Below are 12,224 nucleotides of genomic sequence, written 5' to 3'. Positions count from 1 at the left end.
CTGAGAAAAATGTATGTTCCTTTCTTCCTCCTTTCAATTTTCTCTAAAGATCTATCACACCTGACTTTTCTAAAATTCTATTTACTCTAGTTCTGATAGAGCAAGTTTGAGATCCCTCACTATTATATTTTTTTTCTCTAGTTCTTCTTGCATCTTTCTTAACTTCTCTTGGAACTTGGATGCCATGCCATTTGGTACATATGTGTTTAACATTAGATCTATAATATCCTTCAGCAAGATGTAGTCTCCTTCATTCTCTTTTAATTAGATCTTTTTTTTTTTTTGCTTTTGCATTATCTGAGATCAAGATGGCTACTCTGCTTTTTTTAACTTCAGCTGAAGCATAATAACTTTTACTCCAGCTTTTTACCTTTATTCTGTGTGTATCACTCTGCTTTCAATGTGTTCCTTGTAACCAACATTGTATTCTAAACTTCTTCTCCAGGTCTCTTCATGTTGCCTTGGGTCCTATACTCCCATGTTCCTTTCCATTGTGGATGTGCATGGCCAAGTCCCAAGTTATTCTGAGGTTCAAGAGCTCCCTACTTGCCTTCTGCTCAGGGGGGCATTCTCTCTGTTTTTAAACTTGATGGTTTTCATCTCTTCTGTAAAAGAGAGGCTTTGAAATATCCCTTTTACAGTTCTTTAAGTTTTAGAAGAAAAGAAAAACCTTAATTCTCAGAAAATGTCAATCCTAGTAAGAATATTAAAACAGGCCATCGATCCAGAAAATAAGGGAACAATAGGATGGCTAAATGATTTAACATGTAGGAAAAGTTCAATGGTATTAATAACTTTAAATTCATTTCTGTAATTTTGTTTACTTTTTCTATTTGCTATTGAATTTAAAAGGAATATTATCTTACTCATTATGTAACTCTAAATCTCCCTTTTCAGATTCTTGAAAGCCAAACAAAATAAAAATTAGCAAGTTTTTTTAAGGTTATATTTGCATCTCTAGATATACACATATATGTACAGTATACATTCTCAGAAATATTAATGTCACATTTTTTGGTTTAGCTAGTTTTATTTCTTCATTTTTTCTTTCATGCTATACTGGTCACCATAATTTCACAATCATTATTCTATACTAACCCCTTATTATCTGTATGATCCTGGGCAAAATAATTGACTACTGTTTGTATCAATTTTCTCATTTATAAATGGAGATAGTGGCAACAATTCGCAGAATCATGTTGTTAAAATGCATTTCTTAAACATTTTAAACTTTAAGATGCTATAGAAACATTAGCTATTATTGTTATTATTAGTAATAATACTCTCCTATATTTTCTGCATTCTTCATATTTTGATTGCTACTTTATAGTAATATCTCATCAAAGTCATATGCCACAATTTGTTCAACTTTTCCCTAATCATGGTATTTCTATTTTATATTATGATTTTGTGCCAACATACATAAAAGACAAAAAGTTTCAGTGAAAACTTTGGTACACTTGAAGTATTTCTTTATGTCTCAGACCTTGATGTTATATCTTTAGACAGAATCTCTGAGTCAAATGATGAGTAAAGTTTATTATCTTTTTTTCATATATATCTGAATGGTTTTCCAGAAGTGTTGAACAAATCCACAGATCTACTCATAGTGTATTATTCTCCGAACTAGTTTTTTACTATTAAACAATCTGGGGAATTCTATCAAGGAAATCTTTTATATTATCTCCATGAACACTTTTCTCCTATTAATAGAGGGCATGAGAACTTTAAGACTCCCTCTTGTGTCAAATTTCATTCAAATAAATTATACAAATTTATTTGGATTTTCTAAAGAGTACCAAGGGAAAAGCAATAATATTTTATGAATATTGAGTATTACAGTAGATATTGATTTTTGTTAATTATAAAATAATAAGTGTAAATAAAGCCGTCATAGAGACAATAACCACAAATATTTTCTTTTGAAATAAAACTGAGAAAAAAATGTTTGTGATAAATAAGGCATACCAAGTAAACTTTAGTTTATAGTGAGTGAAATGAGTTCTTGTTTGCTTTGCTAGGGGAAGTTTATAACATATAGATAGACCATTTCTTTGTAATTTCACATTTCTTCATAAAGAGAAACAGGTATTCACAAAGTTGTTATCATATCCACTTACAATCATTTGCTGGTCTCTTATTTATCTTTTCTCTTTTCCCTTCAACCATCCTCATCTTCCAATCAAGAATTTATGAAATGCAGGAATGTGCCTAATCTTATCATCTTGAGTTATTTTCTCAGAAGGAACATTTTCTTCTACTTTTCCAGCCTGAGTAAAATTATCATAAGTCATTATAATTATGATTTTTTTAAAAATTCAAGACACTTTTAAATCCTCTCTCTTCCTTTACCCTTTAGAGTTTTCTGAAGGTACTTAATTTCCTTTTGGTAGAGAGGTACTTTCATAATGTCAATCTGTTTATATCTCAATACCTTCACCTCTTTGACATAACTTTTAAAATGTCATTTAAAATTGTCTATCATGCATTATTTATTACAACATGCATTTGTTATTTCAAACTCTTCTATGTTAAAGACTATATATTGATAGCAGCTAGGTAGAAATAGTAAAGAATGAAAAGATATTTTCACCATCAAATTATGTTGTACCACTCAGAACTGAAGGGAAAACTTATTTCATTCAAAAGACTTATAAGCATATTTTCTCAACATCCTCAATCATTATTTGATGACTATGTTCATCTTTTTAAGTTGTGAATTACATAAAAAATAAATAAAATCAGCATATCTTCATGAATTTTGCTTCCAAGTTTTTAGCATGAATGACTAATATTATTTAGCAGATCTTACTATGCAATACATACATGTATATATGTGTGTGTGGGGGGGCGGAGGGCAGGCTTTTCTCCTGCCTTTGCTTGCTTCTTTTATGAGTATTCATTATAAAACAAACATTAAGGATAAAAATACATATCATTCTGCAGTGACAGCCATAGCACAAAGCTCAGCTGACAACAATATTTGTCATCAGTATTTTTAGATGTTGCTGTACATTTTTTTCTAAATTCCCTATGGAAAGATGATATTTTTACTCCATTTTCTGGTTCCATTTTTGACATTTTGTCAGTTATATTGTGTGTCTATTTTGATATGAATTTTAACAGTTCTTCCCTTTAATTTATATGACAGACCCTGACAGAAAGCTTTCTAATTTCTCCTTTCTATATAATCATGTACATAACAGTCCCCAAATAGGATAAAACAAAGGAAAAGAGCATTGTAATAGAAATTTGTAATGGATAAAATTCATATGTTTAAGTATGATTTAGTTTTCACTTTGTACTCTGACATAAACTCAACAGTTACAGTATATAAGCCTTACTTTCCTTTAACATAGGTATTTGATATTGCCTTAAATAATGTCTTTTAAAAATATTTTGAAGCACTGTATGACATCTTCAATACAAACATATGGTGAGGACTCATAAGAAATCTCATGAACAGTTTCCTGCTTTCCATATTTTAAATAATATTTCCTACTGTGGTTTTGTGACAAACTTGGATGTCTGTAAATATTTGAAAATATTTCAGGAAGTTGACAGTAAAACAAATGCTCACCAGGTCAAAAAATGTTAAATAAACTACTTTACTTTTTAGGAAGATGGGGAAGAGAAAGAAAAATAAGTAAGTCAAAGAAAAATTATCACAGTTCCTAAAAGAATATACCTTTGATTATTCACTAAATTGTCTGAATTTTTTTTTAACAATCAAATCAACAAATTATAGAACCTGAGGGTTGGAATGGCTCAAGAAGGTTATCAAACTTATTGATATGCCAGTTAAAGATTTCTCCCTGCACTGTTTCCCTTCTCTCCTGCCCCGTTAACCTCATCAGATAATCATCTACTTCAACATAACTAACTTATTTGCCTGATGTAAGGAGTCATTTGAGTCATGATGTTCGTATATTTAGACAAAGTTAATGAAAGTTACTTTCTATTTCTGTAAATAGAAGTTATTTTGTTTCCTTCTATTCATTTATAGAGATATTTCATTGGATTCTAGTTTTTCTTAGCACTATGTGGACCATGTGAGATTACTATCTTGTGATGTTTCAGATGAAATTCAATAATTGCAAAGGCATCTGAAAGTATTTTTTCTGACATTTTAAAGTAACTTATAAAAATAATACAGATCGCTTTGAAAATTGAAAGGATTAATCAGGACTTCATTTGAAAGATTATTGTATTTTTCCTGTTGGCATCCTTTTGTTCAATTCAGCTTGCAAAATAAAAAGGGATTAGATATCACTCTAATGACTTTCCTGAATGTCATTTCAAATATAGTACCTGGAAACTTCTATTTCTTCTACTAAATTTACATCTATGTGCAGTTTTAGAATGCTTCCATGGGATATTTTTATAGCAGTTTAATAATTTTCATGGGGAAAAAATTAAAAATTGAGCTAGATTAAATTGAAAAAACCTTATTCTCAAATACTTAGAAATATCATATCAAATATATCTAAATTGTAATCGAATAAGAAATAGGTCACTTAAAATTGATTTTCCAGTAAGATAATACAAAGGAAGTTCTAGAAAATACTTAATTTTTAATAAAGAACTACTATAGAAAGACAAATTTTGAAGGCATATAGTTTTAAGAAAGATGTATATTGATTATATATGATTATGGATTCTCAAAGATTATGCCATTGGTACCAAAGCAGGTTTAGGTTGTACCAAGATGGAAAGGCTTTAAGTATATTCCCAGTAATTAATTGTCTTCAATTTCTCTGGAAGTAAAATGATTTCAAGGACAAATTTCACCAGAGGATCTTGAGACCATCTAGATGATTGATGATATATTAGTGACATTCATACATGCATACATATGTGCAACACACACATATGTATAATTGTATATGCATACAAATATATAACTGATATATCGAGTGTGAGGAACTTTTAAAACATATATACATGTATGCACACATATGTGTACCTATAATTTATATATTTCATGGGAAAGACATTAAACATATTATTTGAGGCCAGGGATCATAAGTTTATATGTACGTATGTATATATGTATACATGTATGTATATATACATACTCCCATATGTGTGTGTGTATATATAAATATATATATGTATATGTGTATAGATAGATAGATAGGTGTGTGTACACACACACACACACACACACACACACACACATACACACACGTTTGGTAGAGGGCCAGAACTCTGAACAAGTATACTTGAAATAAGATGTTAACTCAGTGGAATTGATGAGATGATTGTTCTCTAATTCACATATTTACTTAGTACTTAGCATCGTGATGTAATGATTCTCTAGTTCACACATATTCAGTACACTGTAAAGATGTAATTGTAATAGGGTATTAAAATTGGGGACAAAGTCAGACTCAAAGGGAGACTGTCAGACTGCTGCAGGAGACTGGGTCAGACTAAGACTGAGTCAGATTTCACCACTCCAGGAGATATCTCAGTAGTCCCAACTGCATACAACTCTATGCTCACTAATTGCAATCCCTTTCTCCCATCAGATGGCTTCTTGGCTGATTGATCATGTCTGAATATTGAACTTTTAAAGACTCTGGGTGTAGCACCTGCTGCCATCATGCCCCAAGTGTATTTTACCTGGGGCCCTGGAGCTGGGCCCTGCTTCCCATTTTGCTGAGTCAATCTACATTCTGATGTCCAATGGGGCCCTAGAGTTGGAGTTTAAATACCCTATTACACCATCCTCAGCAACAAGATCAACCAAATCATTTCTAATGGAGCAGTAATGAACTGAACTAACTATACCCAGAAAAAGAACTCTGGGAGATGACTAAAAACCATTACATTGAATTCCCAGTCCCTATATTTATGCACACCTGCATTTTTGATTTCCTTCACAAGCTAATTGTACAATAATTCAGAGTCTGATTCTTTTTGTACAGCAAAATAATGTTTTGGTCATGTATACTTATTGTGTATCTAAGTTATATTTTAATATATTTAACATCTACTGGTCATCCTGCCATTTAGGGGAGGGGGTGGGGGGTGGGTAAGAGGTGAAAAATTGGAACAAGAGGTTTGGCAATTGTTAATGCTGTAAAGTTACCCATGTATATATCCTGTAAATTAAAGGCTATTAAATAAAAAAAAAAAAAAATAAAAAAAAAATAAAAAAATAAAAAAAAAAATACCCTATTACAATTACATCATTACAGTATACTGAATTTGTGTGAACTAGAGAACTATTACATTACCATGTTATGTACTAAGTATATCTTTATATTGCATACAAATGTCAGTGTAAATTAAGACACATTTAGACCCTGTATTTTTGAACAGGACACGGATTATCATTCTTTTCAATTCCTTTATTATCTTCAAGGTCATCAGAGAACCTACCACTGTCAATATGGCTGCAATCTATTTCCTATTTAGATGATTAGATTCAATCCCATTCATTTTGCTTCAGTCCAGTTCTTGGAATTCTATAGCCTAAAGAAATAGTGGTTCAAAGTGAAAAACCTCCTTCTTTCATTGCTGATATGCTCCTTGCTCTGATATACAAAGCATTAAGGAAAGTTTTCCTCTTACTTCTTATCATTTCCTTTGCTTTCTAATTTTTTTGAGGTTTCAAAGTAGACATGCCTATTCAGCTTTCTTAAAAAGAAGGAGGGTGATGGAAAAAGAGATTTAAGAAGCAATTTTATTTGATAGAAAAATATATATTAAGAAGCAAACCTTATAAGATAACTAGGTCTCTTTTTTATTTGTTCATTGGAAGCCAGAAGTTAACATTCTACCTGTTTACCAAGAAATGAAGAAGGGATTACTCATTACATTCTGAATTTCTGAACTAAATCATATCAATTTTATAGCAATTTGATATTCCTAAGAGGGGAGGGTGGACAGGATTTACTTTTATGGTTATATTTTTCCATATTGACATGAATAATAATTGACATAACAGTTATTAGAGTGAAGAAGATTTTAGAAAGGGTCATTTAAAGGATGATAAGGACATATTTGCCTGTCAAAAATGAACGAATAGTAAGTTGCAAAACTAAATTAAGCTAGAAGTGTGAAATGTCACTCATTGTTCTGGATACCTGATGTTAGGATATTGTGAATAAACCCAATTAAGGACAAGGAAATTTGTGAAAAAAAATCAGAATCATGTTACTTTTGATGAATAAAAAAGACATAAAAGTAAATATCACACACTACCACCAATCCCCCTCCACTTCTCCAAAGGAAAAAAAAGACAAAAATAACCATCCAGATGTCTGTAAATAAAATCAGTCATTTCTTTGTTTGTTTGTTTTACATAGAAATCAAGTACTTCATTAAAAAGGGAAAAGGAAATATGGACAACCTGAAAGGTTTATGCCCCTGTACAAACACAATATCAATGCAATGATTAAAACTATTTAAATGTATTTTTATAGCAAATGTAGTTTAATAGCAAAAAAAAAAGTCAGTTAATAGATTTTCATGAGTATGTACATGCTTTCAATCCATCAATAACTGTCAAGGAGAAGGGGGAAAAAGAAAAAGAAAATGACTTGATTGTTGAAGTTTCACTTCATTTTTCATCTATTTGTCATATAGGTCTATCTTTGTATCCCCAGCTTCTGCTGCATAATAAACACTTAATACAAGCTACTTGGTTAATTTGCTGACAACATAAGCAAAACAAAATTATTAACATGAAATAATTGGCATTGTGAATAAAGGTTTTGAACCAGTTTTGAAGCATGTATTTTCTGAAGGGTCAAATATACAATTAATGCTTTCTATGGGATCTTAACCTGATAGTTATGAACTATTTAATTCATTATGATGATGTATTGCAAAATACTTATCTTCTTTGTAATCCTATTACTTTAATTCATTTAAAAATATCATTGTGAAAAAAGTTCTATAGATTTTACTGGACAATGACAACAGTCCATTGTACCCTCTCCCCCCAAAAAGGTTAAAAAACCTTTACATAATGATTTAACCTTTACATAATAATTTAAGGTTTGCAAGACATTTATATAGATTATTTCCTTTATTCTATATTGCAAATGGAATGCTTACAATTATATCAGTTTAAAAAGTATTTGTGAATGAATTAAATTCACTGAGAGTAACTTTGTTTCATTCTTATGTTAATAATATCTTGTAATAATATTGTATTTTGATATTTTCAGTATTCGTAATTGTGTTATTTCTGTTAAATAATTAATGAAGCATATATCCATTTTTTTTGGAAAAGGCTTTTGGAATTTCTTTTGCAGCATGTTCACAGGAACCCTATATAGATTAATTAACTTCCTTAATTCCAGGCAAGCCCCTTTGCTTGTTTTAATTTTGGTGACCACTATTCCAATGTCTACTAGTCACAACCTCATTATTATGATTCTTGAAGATGTCTTTGGAGCTTATATTGTTCAAAAATTCCACTTTCCCAACATACTAATTCTAAATGTGAACAGAATGAATGAACTTAAAAGCAGGTGAACTGAACCTTTAGCTGATGATCAAAATGTTTCATGGAAGGGACACTTTTTCAAAAACATTTTTCAACTCACTGCTGCCCTATTAATGAGTCAGCAGTTATGTAAAACTTGTGCATTCTGAGAACATTCCCTTTATGTCAAATATTTTGAAGTTTCAAAAACGTTTTTAGTTCACTTAATCAGAGGAGTAACTGAAGAGACTTTTAGCAGCCATAACCAACGTAAAAAGGTGATGCCTGAAAAAGAGTTAAGCAATAACTTTACTCTTCACTAAAATGAAAAATGTTACGTTTTCATTGAAGAATATTTGAGAATAGCTTTTACTTTTTACTCCTGAGCAACTATTATTATTAAAAAAGCACTGATCATTTTAACTAGTTAACTACCCTCCTTCTAAGTTTAGAATGGCCAATTATAGTATAATTAAATAACTTTGTTTTTAAATATGTTTATGAGAAGAAATATTTTGATCTCCTGAAAATTACTAGTGTTAGGCTGATAATAATGATACACCTTTGCTTTCACAGGATTATTCTGGGATTGGATTTTTTTTTCTTTCTTTTGTTCTCTCTCTCTCCCTTTTCTCCCTGATTCTTCCCTGCCCCTCCTTTCTCTCTCTCTCTGTCCCTTCCTTCCTTCCTTGCTTTCTTGCTTCCTTCCTTTCCAGAATATTCCATATAGTTGTTTATCTATGTTACAAGCCAAAAAATCTCTCAATCATAATTTTATATAAAAGTCAGTTAATAAATGAAATAGGGAAATTAACTGTGAATTATGCCAGAAACATTGGGCTTGTTTCTGGGCATGGATTGCGTGGGTGTTTATTACAGTTATTCAGGAAAAGAGGAGAAATGGGAAAGTCTGTATAGCCAGCCCTGAGAAAACATGAAATCTTCAACAACGGATCTTCACCTTTACAACTATTTTTTAGTAACAGAAGTGAGAAAATATTCTTCTCTTCCTACACTTTCATTTATTCATACTTAACAATTGATGAATTCTTCGTTATTTGTCAGTTTATTTACAATTCAGTCACTGTGAGAGCAGAGCCAAGATGGTGGAGAAGACACACGTGACTTTCTAGGCTCTTCTCTTACCCTCTTTGTCAATATTATATCGAGCCTCAAAAATAGTCTTGACTGCTACAATTCGTAAAGATAAGAAGTAGAACAACTCACCGGCCGAAGAAAATCTGCACTCTCGCCAAAAAAAAAGGTTGGTTCCGGGGCCAGGGCGGAGATCAGCACAGACGGGGAGAGAAATTAGGTTCCGAGGAGAGTCTCAAAACGAAAGTGAAAGCACAGATCTCAGCACAAGCAAGCAGCCCCAACCCGCAGTACGGGCTTTTCCTTGGGGCAGTTGTGATCCTGCACGGCAGGAGGACGCAGCCCAGGTTAGCCTCCAATCTGAGCAGTGGGGAGCTTGGCTTGGGGCCATAGAGCTTTTCCAGGGCCGATTTTCATTGGGCAGAGACACTGGGGCAGAGTTCGGCGGTCTGCGGTCTGCGGCCTGCGGTCTGTGGTCTGCGGTCTGCAGTCTGTGGTCAGCTGCTAATACTCACAGTCCCAAAAGAGGCTCCGGCCTGGGGCAGTGACACTTTCACCCCTTAGTCTCTAACCGAGGGCAATCGCTAACCCACTCAGGCCTACTAAGGAGTTTGATAGCTTGGCCAGTGCTGAATCCACTTCCTGTTGGGGGAAGGGAAAACTCTCACTCAGAGCACTCCCATACCTCGGAGCTGGAAATCGGTTTACATCTTTCCCTGCTCTGCAGAGGAAGCTGGTAACCCCCTTGCCTAGGAGACCTACCCTAAAGGCTTTAAAACATGAATAAAAAGATGAAAAGAAAGATCTACAACTTCTATGCAGAAAAAGAGCAGGTCACCAAACCTGAAGAGACCTCAAACACCAAACATGCATCACTGTCCTCCTTTACATGATGCTCTCATAGAAGAGACCATTAAAAGTCTCAAAAGAGAGTTAGAAGAAAAATGGGGAAAGGAAAGAGAAGCCTTACAAGAGAGCAACAACTTCCTGAAATACAAATTGGAAAAAGTAAAAAGAACTCAGGAAAGTAAGAATTGTGAATTGGAAAAAATAAAGAATTCACTAGAAAGTAGGATCTGTGAATTGGAAAAAGAAAATAATTCACTAAAAAAAAAAAATTAGTGAAGGAAAAAAATTCCACGGACTAAAACAATACATTTAAAACTCAATTGGACATATACAGAAAGAAGTAAAAAAAGCTAATGAAGAAAATAATTCTTTAAAAATTAGAACTGATATCAAACTGTGCATACCCTTTGATCCAGCAGTGATACTACTGGGATTATATCCCAAAGAGATTATAAAGAAGGGAAAGGGACCTGTATGTGCACGAATGTTTGTCAGCCTTTGTAGTGGCTAGAAACTGGAAACTGAATGGATGTCCACTTTTAGAATGGCTGAATAAATTGTGGTATAGAAAATTATGGAATATTACTGTCTGTAAGAAATGACCAACAGGATGATTTCAGAAAGGCCTGAGAGACTTACACGAACTGAAGCTGAGTGAAATGAGCAGGACCAGGAGATCATTATATACTTCAACAACAATACTAGATGATGACCAGTTCTGATGGATCAGGCCATCCTCAGCAACCAGATCAACCAAATCATTTCTACTGGAGCAGTAATGAACTGAACTAGCTATGCCCAGAAAAGAACTCTGGGAGATGACTAAAACCATTACATTAAATTCCCTAATCCCTATATTTATGCACACATGTTTTTGATTTCCTTCACAAGCTAATTGTACAACAATTCAGAGTCTGATTCTTTTGAAAAGCAAAATAATGTTTTGGTCATGTATACTTATTGTGTATCAGTTATATTTTAAATATTTAACATCTACTGTCATCCTGCCATCTAGGGAGGGGGTGGGGGTAAGAAGTGAAAAATTGGAACAAGAGGTTTGGCAACTGTTAATGCTGTAAAGTTACCCATGTATATATCCTGTAAATAAAAGGCTATTAAATAAAATAAAATAAAATAAAATACAAATTAGAACTGAACAAATAGAAACTAATGATTCATTGAGACAGCAAGAATCAGTCAAGCAAAACCAAAAAATTGACAAACTGGAAAAAACCATGAATTATCTACTTGCAAAAACAACAGACTTGGAAATAGATCTAGGAGAGATAATCTGAGGATTATTGGACTTTCCGAAAACTATGATGAAAAAAAAGAGCCTAGATACTATTTTACAAGAAATCATCAAAGAGAACTGCCCAGATGTAATAGAATCAGAAGGTAAAATAGGCATTGAAAGAATTCATCGAACACCTTCTGAAAGAAACCCTAAAATAAAAACCCCAAGAAATATTGTGGTAAAATTTCAGAACTATCAGATTAAGGAAAAAATTTTTCAAGCAGCCAAAAAAAAAAAAAAAAAAACATTTAAATACCGAGGTGCCACAATAAGGATCACCCAAGATCTGGCTGCCTCTACATTAAAGGAAAGAAGGGCTTGGAATAGATATTCCGAAAGGCACAAGAACTTGGGATGCAGCCAAGAATAAACTACCCAGCTAAGCTGGAGATTTTCTTCCAGGGAAGAAGATGGACATTTAATGAAACAAATGAATTCGATTTGTTTCGAAGAAAACCATAACTAAACAAAAATTTGATTCCAACCATAGAACTCAAGAGATGCAGAAAAGGTAAAATAACTCTTGAGAATAGTATT

This window comes from Sarcophilus harrisii, chromosome 4 (genome assembly GCF_902635505.1).
Source record: "Sarcophilus harrisii chromosome 4, mSarHar1.11, whole genome shotgun sequence".
Taxonomy (NCBI): domain Eukaryota; kingdom Metazoa; phylum Chordata; class Mammalia; order Dasyuromorphia; family Dasyuridae; genus Sarcophilus; species Sarcophilus harrisii.
The sequence above is the reverse complement of the archived record's forward strand: the minus strand, read 5'-3'. Positions refer to the sequence as shown.